Here is a 7,750-nt window from a genome sequence, read left to right as displayed (position 1 = left end):
GAGCGAGGCAGGTGGGCCAAAGTCACTTACTCAGAATGTACCAGGCTTCCCCAAGTCGGCAAGAGCAACAGGGAAATGGCTTCTCCTCAATACCCACTCTTCCTCCTACTTGGAGAACCTACTCCAGTGTCTCCCCTCCCCACAGCCTTCCCAGAAGCTGTCCTGTGCTTAGCATCAGCAGGAGCCTGTGTGTCTTCCCGGTAGATAATATCTCCACCACTCCCAAAGGGCTCAGTGGAGTGCCTGGCAGAGTTGGGTTTAGGTGCTATGTCGTCTTTGCCTTGTGTGGGGAATAGAGTCAGTAGGCAAAGGACACATCCAGAACTGTCGTCTGAATCCACAGGTTCCGAGGGAAAATTCAGTCAATTCCTCTAAGTAGGACATCGTCTGTACTGAATACAGAATGTTTTTCCTGGTCAGCATTCCCTAAGGAATGGAACAATTTGCTCCCTTAGGGTGTCATCTAGAGCTCATTTAAAATACACAGGAGACGGTCAGCAGGCTCTATACCAATATACAGAAAGTATCAGACCTTCCATAGATGTGGATACCTGTGAAGGATCCCAAGGCTGTAGTCAGAATTACTCGTAGTGAGCTTTTAAACTGCCCAGCAAGCCAGGATGCATGACTCATATGTTCAACTCATATGTAGCAATGTATGATAGATTCATGCAATATACACTCAAGAATGCTTTAGTACAGACTTGTGCAGTAGTTTTTGTTGGGTGACACATGTGCCACAATGAGCTTGTGGGGGTCAGAGGACAACATTCAGGAGTTGCTTCACAGGCTGGCCATGGTGGCGCACACCTTTGCTTACAATACTAGGGAGGCAGAGGCAGACAGCTGTGAATTCAAGGCCAGCCTGGTCTACACGCCGAGTTCCAAGATAGCCAGGGTTATATAGAGAAGAGAAAAGATGGAGTTAGTTCCCTCCTTCCACTCTGCTTCAGGAATTAAACTGAGATCTTCAGTCTTGCACAGCAATCCCTTTTACCCACTGAGCCCTCTTATGAGGCCCCCACCATCTGAATTAATATTATTCTTTTAAACTTACATGCTGTTGTTTTTGTCAGCATATGGATTTGTACATATGAGTGCTTGTACCTATGAAGCCAGAGGGTAATGGGAGCTGAACTCTGCTCCTGTGGAAGAATAGAACATGCTCTTAATCTCTGATCCATCTCTCCAGCTCTCATCTGCCCTTTATGTAGCCCAGGCTGGCCTCAAATTGATGTGTAGTTGAGAGAGACTTTGAATTTCTGGCCCTTTGCCTCTCTCCCCCAAGTGTTGGGGTTACAGGCACGCACCATCATGAATGGTCCGTTTATGCAACACCGGGGACTGAACCAGCCAAGCACGCTATCATCCTGGCTGTCCTAGAACTCACTATGTAGACCAGGATAGCCTCAGACTCATAGAAAGCCTCCCAAGTGCTGATATTAAAAGTGGGTGGGACAAGTGCCATTTTTAAATGTGAAATTCACTGGATTTGAAATGTTTTTTTTTCTGTCTGTTTTGTGTTATGAAGCTCTAGGATACAGAGGATACTCGACTAGGTACTGCTAAGGTACCTTTGTTATGTGTTGGCTGAGGTCCTCATCTCTTTCTTACGGGCAAAGGATGCTGGCCTGTGACCTCAGCCTCCCTTATCTCCTTACCTCCTTGCTCAGAGATCAAAAGAGAGCAGGTTACCCAGGTTACCCTTGGCTCCTGCAGGACTTCTGCCGTCACATGTCATGGGGCCATCGACAATGACTGCAGTTCCTGCCTTCCCAGCTGGAGGCAGCAGTGACAGGCTAATGGCAGTCTGTGCTGGTGCCTGCGTGGTACTTTGACCTTCCCTCTGGCCCTGACAAGATCCCATATAGCTCCTCATACAGAGAGAGGGCTGGGTGAGGGAACAGTGGAGAGAAGCAAAGAAAGAGGCACGAAATGATCAAAGGAGAGGAGGGCACAGAGAGGTACAGAGTATTTACAGACATGGTTCGAGCTGGTCAGAGAAGGTAGGTGGCAACCCTGGGCCTGCTGGCCTGATGGGACCCTAACTCTGCCACTTACCAGCCACGATACTTTATAGCCAGTCAACCAGTTTCTCTGCGCCTCAGTTTCCAGACTCGCCAGCAAAGTAGCTGGAACACATCTGGCTCCCTGGAAACTAGGCAGGGCTGGGGTCCAATGCAGATGTCCTGCTTTCTGGGTTTACCAAGTCCCCAGGAATGTGAAGCCACATTGCCTACTTGAGACTAGTACTGTGAAATGTCATGACCTTTCCCCTCCAACCCCCAGGTTCTTTTTCTCAACCATAACTGAAATGTCTGTGATAGGTGGAATGGTCCAGCCAAAGCCTGAGATAGATAGATAGATAGATAGATAGATAGATAGATAGATAGATAGATAGATAGACAGACAGACAGATAGATAGACAGACAGACAGGCATGCAGAGTAGTGTGCATAAAAAGTTCACCTTGTACATAACCTGTGACATGTAACTGTACATCTGCATATACCACAATCATGTGTGGCTGGTGGAAAAGCTTTGCACTTGTCTGGCATTCTGAAGGTGCAAGAGGAAGGTCAGTGAGCTGACATTGATTTGAGTGAGCTTAGGAGACTATATAAGAGACCAAGCTGGGACATCTCTGCAGAAGAGGAGAGGATAGCTCACACATAGTCAGAGTCAGTCACAGCCAGGCCTCAGATCACCATCATTTGTCCTACCTGGAGAAAGAACTTCAACATCTGTACCCACGGAGGTGTGTACATTCGGGGAGAATGAAAACCTATATCTGGAGGCAGATGGTATTTATGAGAACGTCCAAGTGTACAGGAGATAAGTCGGACCATAGAAGATCATTTGTATTTAGCTTTGAGTGAAACAAGAAACTAGCCTCAAACTCTTGGAAATGACTCCAGCTCCCGAGTGATGAAAATATGGGTGTATTCACTACTGTGATGAATCAAATGTGATTCTTATTTATTTTTTTATTTATGCTCCTCCCACCCCTCTTCCTCCACCTCCCTTTTTCTTCTCTCCTTCTCCGCCTTCTCTTCTTCTTCATAGCCAAGGGTTCTGGAACTTCTTGGAACATCTGCCCACAGAGCAGAGGGCCCATCTTTCCCTCTCAGCTTCCTGGTCTGCCATTGATCTTTCTCTTGTTTGTGCTTTGTTTTTACAAATGACCCCCACAACAAATAGTTCTGCTCATGATTCAGCTAATTCTCAGAGTACAGTAAATTCCCAGAAGTAGGCTGGCCGCTTCAAAGAAGATTCTCCTTGACCATGTGTTGGCTCTTCCTATTCCCCTGCCCAAGCCCAGATTCATGCTAATTTCTGCATGCAACTCAGTTTGGTTTTCAAGGCACAGGCTTTGCAGGCCTCTGACCCAGAGCATCCCAACAGGTCTATGCATCTGCACAATCAACATTCATAAAGTCTATTCTAACAATTCTAACATTCTGTGTGTGTGTGAGTGTGTGTGTGTGAGTCAGTGTGTGTATGAGTGTGTGTGAGTGTGTGAGCGTGTATGTACGTGTGAGTGAGTATGTGTGTATGTGCGTGTGAGTGTGAGAGTGTGTGAGAGTGTGTGTGTGAGTGTGTGTGTGTGTGAGTGTGTGTATGTGAGTGAGTGTGTGTGTGAGTGTTTGTGTGAGCGTATATGTGAGTATGTGTGAGTGTGTGTGTATGTGTGTGTAAGTGTGAGAGTGTGTGTGTGAGTGTGTGAGTGTGTGTGAGTGTGAGAGTGTGTGTGAGTGAGTGTGTGTGTGAGTGTGAGAGTGTGTGAGTGTGTGTGTGTGAGTGTGTGTATGTGAGTGAGTGTGTGTGTGAGTGTTTGTGTGAGCGTATATGTGAGTATGTGTGAGTGTGTGTGTATGTGTGTGTAAGTGTGAGAGTGTGTGTGTGAGTGTGTGAGTGTGTGTGAGCGTGTATGTGAGTGTGTGTGAGTGTGAGAGTGTGTGTGAGTGAGTGTGTGTGTGAGTGTGAGAGTGTGTGAGTGTGTGTGTGTGTATGTGTATGTGTGTGTCAGTGTGCTTTCTTGGAAAGCATACCAGCAGAGCCTAAGCAGCAGTTCTCAACTCAACTTCCTGAGGAATCATATATCAGATACCTTGCATGTTGGATATTTACATCATGATTCATAGCTGTAGCAAAATTGCAGTTACGAAGTAACAATGAAAATAATCTTCTGGTTGGTGGTTGCTACAGTGCTAGGAAGTGTATTAAAGGGGCACAGCATTAGGAAGGTTGAGAGCCACTGGGAAGGAAGAATTGTGTCCACTGTAAGCTTCTCTGAAGCAGCCACGCTTGCTTTACAGACTGATGATTGATAGACATCTTCACTATGGCAACTGGGATGCTGCAGAGAGCCAAACATGAGCCTTCTTTAGCCCTTTGTAGTGGTCATTTTCTACCAACCTCTACACCCGGCAGAACCTTTTACTTTACTTTATGTACTTACTTACTTTGGAGACAGAATCTTACCTCTATAACTCAGGCTGACTTTGAACTTGTGATATAAGCCAGGCTGGCCTTGAACTTTCGATATCCCTGATTCTTGAGAGCTAGACTTACAAACATGCGCTGCGAAGCTCAGCCATTGCTCTCATAGCCTGGCGACTATTAAGGAAGACTTTTGGGGTGCACTGCTAAAGCTAGCAGATGTCCTCTGCTGGAGCTAAGTATGCCAGATATGGCGATGACCCAGTTCCACAGCTCGATCATAGAGAGCAGGGCTGGCACTGACAAGTCCTGAGTTTGATTTCTAACACTGTACAATCTGAAATTTCTGGAGCGGGGGTGCCTCAAACTTTCTCAAAGTTTATTTCAAGCATCTACAAGGCTGAGCAGTGTTGTAGTAAATATCAAATGGAATTGGCTTACTTGAGTGTTTGTGAAGAGTTGGAATGTTGCTGGTTCAGTGCCAAATTATCCTGGGCTACCATCGTCTCAAATAGCCAAGAGTTGCCTACCTCTGTATGTGACCTAATTAATGCCTTGTAACTATTAGGTAAATCCCTTAGGGATGTAAAATCAGACCCAAAGCTTCCAGGCTTATAGCAGAGATTTCTAGCTTTTTTTGTAAACTGCCTAGTATTTCCACCAATATAATTTTTTCTATTTTAATGTGTGTAAACGTTTAGCCTGGGTATATGTATATGTATTCCGGGCATGCCTAGTTCCTATGGACATCAAAGGAAGATGTCAGATTCCTGGAATTGGAGTTACAGATGGTTGTGAGCCACCATGTGGATGCTGGGAGCTGACCCTGGGTCCTCTCTGCTCTTGACCATTGAGCCATCTCTCCAGTCCTTCCTCCAATATAATTTTAAAGTGTCTTGGTTTATGATTTCCTTGGTTCTGTTACAACTGAAACATAGTGAACCGGTTATCACATTGGAACATGAGATTTCTGGAGCCCAAATCTGCTTTCCTGGGCTGCACACATTCACATCTGCATCCAAAATGTACTATTGTTCCTTTTGGGGTGAGAAACGAGTAGTTTTGCTTTTTTTTTTTTTTTTCTTGCGGTGCACACCTGGAATCCCAGTTCTGCAGAGATGGAGGCAGGAGAATTAAACATTCAATATCCTCCTCAGCTACATATTGAATTAGAGACCAGCATGGGCTAACAGGCCTCTGTCTAAAAGGGCAGGGGACGTATTGGAGTCTGCACAAGTCTTCCCTTGCTCAGCTGATGCCAGTAAGCACACCATTTTACAACATCCCTTTGTTCTGTGACTTTAAAAATCCTTGCAACCCAATTCACAATGGGACACGTTATCCAGAACAACCTACATACAGCCATGGTCCCCAGTCATGGTCATTCATATTTGTTCCTCTTTTGTTCTCTTTGGAGCGAGAATTGTTTCTGTGTTGGCACATTCCAGGCTGCTACCGACAAGACCATGTGTGACCCCACCTAGTTCATCTGAAGAAATTACACGGTGTAGACTCAGTGGTTCCTGAGTTCTCTTCTAGCCTGCCTCGCCCGCCATCCCCAAATCTGGTTATGAGCTCATGTGCCTATCAAAGGAAGAAGAAGGCTTGGCTAAGGCATGATGGCCCCTATTTGCAAGGTTGTCGGGGAAGCACTCCGTTCAGATACCCTTTGTAAGCAGGTAAGGGATTGTATAGGTTTTCCCTGTTCACATTCCCGTGAGGTGAGCCCTTGAACTCCTGCTGACATGAAAGAGTGAACTGAGCTCGAGTTTTGAATCCACTAGGGCTTGTTTAAGGCCCTGCTCTGACCACCCACCAACCGTGTGAATCTGTGCTCCCGATCCTCCCCTTGTGAAAATAAGGCTCCTCCTCTAGGCTGCTGTGCTGCTGACTCCCCTATGCCTCAGGAAGAGGGGTCGCCTGCTTTCCTAGCAGTTCCCAGGAGCCAGACTCGGGCTGCCACGCAGGGGCAGGGGTCAGGCGTGGAGGCAGACTGTCCCGGTGCCCCCAGCCAGGCCGTTGGCGAGTCTGGCGCCGCCGCCTGGAAGCAGGGGCCCTGAGCTCTCTCCTCAGCGTCTGGACAGGCCGAGGAGGCAGACGAGGCACAAGTGACAGCTGGGAAGGTTTAATTGCTCCTCAGTGGCTTGGGAGCACCTCCCTCCTTTGCCAGCGATCTGCATTTCAATGTAGGAAGAGTGGGAAGTAGGATGCTGCTCAAAGGGGTTACAATGATTAATCATTTAAAAAGCAAGATCTTAATTACAGGCCGCAATTTTTGCTATTTAAGGAGTCCATTAGTTGCCAGAAAGAAGAAGAAAAAAATTATCACAGGTTATTCTCCTCCCAAAGTAGAGTGGAAGAGGGAGGGGCAGCGGGGGAGGGACTCAGCTGCTGCTTTGGATGGGGCGGGGCAGGGGTTCCACCCCTGCAAGAGGCCTAGCCCCAGACAGGCCCTGGGCTCTGTAGCAGAACGTAGAATCCCAGAGACTGGGAAAGACCAACCAGGCCGAGGCTGGAATTCCACCTGTGGGTGCCCCTGGAGGCCTCGTCAGGCCAAAAGCTGAGATCTCCTCCTCCCCCACCCCCACTGACCCCTGACTCCCTGCTTAGGATGTTGGGTTAATTACCAGACCTTCCCCTCTGACCTCTCTGTTAGTATAAGTCTTGTCTGGGCTCTCAAGTCCCTAGGGTGTATGTACAAAGGGGACCTGGGGAGGGGACACTGTGTTGAGTGTCAGATAAAAACAATCAAGTTCCTTTAGTGGGTTGATTTCCTGATCCTCAGGCCACTAAAGGGTCAGAAGATCACAGTTCCTTGAGACCTTCACACCCCTCCCATTGAGCACATCTCCTTCGTTGGGAGTAAGTAATGCCTGGTCCAGGAGGCTCAGCTCTACCCTCCATGTTATCCCAAAAGTCAGGTCAGACAACAAAGGGGACATCCAGTACAGAAGCTGATGTAGGGGTGTCAGATCCCGCCCCACCCCACCCCTGAACTGCAACGGGTGGAGACACTACCGCTGCCATCAAAACCATTAACCTCAATGAATGAACCTGGGCTTTCTGCTCTCCACATCTCTAGGACAGCCTAGCTTGAAAGCAAGTTTACCAGTGTCCCGGAGGGAAGGGGTTGTTCATCCCAAACCTGCTCAGATTGGGAATAAAAGACGTGGGAGCAGCCCCTCCTGCCAGACAGACTGATTAAATGCCTGTGTGTGTGTGTGTGTGTGTGTGTGTGTGTGCCTGGTGGGAGTTTCCTTCATCTGTTCTAACAGTGCAGTCCCCCAGAGGGTAGGATACTAAATTGG

Source organism: Micromys minutus (assembly GCF_963924665.1).
Source record: "Micromys minutus genome assembly, chromosome: 3".
NCBI lineage: Eukaryota > Metazoa > Chordata > Mammalia > Rodentia > Muridae > Micromys > Micromys minutus.
Note: the sequence above shows the minus strand (reverse complement) of the source record.